Consider the following 982-nt stretch of genomic DNA (forward strand, 5'->3'; position numbering starts at 1 on the left):
TTCACGACCAGCGCGCAAACGAGAAGCAGCCCTCGCTCCTGAACCGCATGAAGGCTCCGGGGGCAGAACCCGACCGCTGCTTTCTCTTTCGCTACCAGGAACTGGGTTGAGACATCTGGTGAGAAATCTGGTGAACTCGGGGCCTTCTTGGTCAGAAGGCGGTAGACAGGGTGACACATCGGCCCAGCAGCGTTAGCAAAACATTCGACTGTGGCGAACCATCATTCCTTCTCCGCCCACCCCCGACCCCCCACCCCACCCGGCAGAGAGAGGGCATTCGGGGAGGCGGGGAGGGGCTGTCCTGCCCCCAGTTCAAGTCCACGGCTCGCTGAAGGGCCCCAGGCACCTTCAGCATCACCCCAAACCGTTTGCCCCGCCCCCCAACTCCCCGTCTCCGGCCTGGATGCGTCTCTGCCTCTGGAAAGGTGGGGGCAGAGCCCTGGAGGGGGTGATCGCCAGGGTACGGGGAGGGGGAGGAGAAGGGCTGAAATGTAAGAGGGAGTCAGAGCCCCGGCCGGTGTGGCTCAGTGGGTAGAGCGCCGGCCTGCAGACTGCAGGGTCCCGGGTTCGATTCCAGTCAAGGGCACATGCCCGGGTTGCGGGCTCCATCCCCAGTGTGGGGTGTGCAGGAGGCAGCCGGTCCATGATTCTCTCTCCTCATGAATGTCTCTCTCTCTCTCTCTCTCTCTCTCTCTCTCTCCCTTCCTCTCTGAAATCAATAAATATATATTTTTAGTAAAGAGGGCATCAGAAGACTCAGCCATCAATATGATATTGCCAGGCAACATGTGACATTCCAAGTTCACGCGAAAAAAAACACACAGTGAACCACGTATGAAAACACTGAATAAAGACAGGGTCAGTGTTCCTGACTTCCTCCAGTGGCTACGTCTACCGGGTCTCGTAAAAAAATAAAATAAGAAAACCCGTAAGAAACCATCGCGGGGCTCAGCGGGGGGCAGGGGCTCAGCTGTGAGCTCCA

Source organism: Myotis brandtii, unplaced genomic scaffold (assembly GCF_000412655.1).
Source record: "Myotis brandtii unplaced genomic scaffold, ASM41265v1 scaffold1166, whole genome shotgun sequence".
Classification (NCBI taxonomy): Eukaryota; Metazoa; Chordata; class Mammalia; order Chiroptera; family Vespertilionidae; genus Myotis; species Myotis brandtii.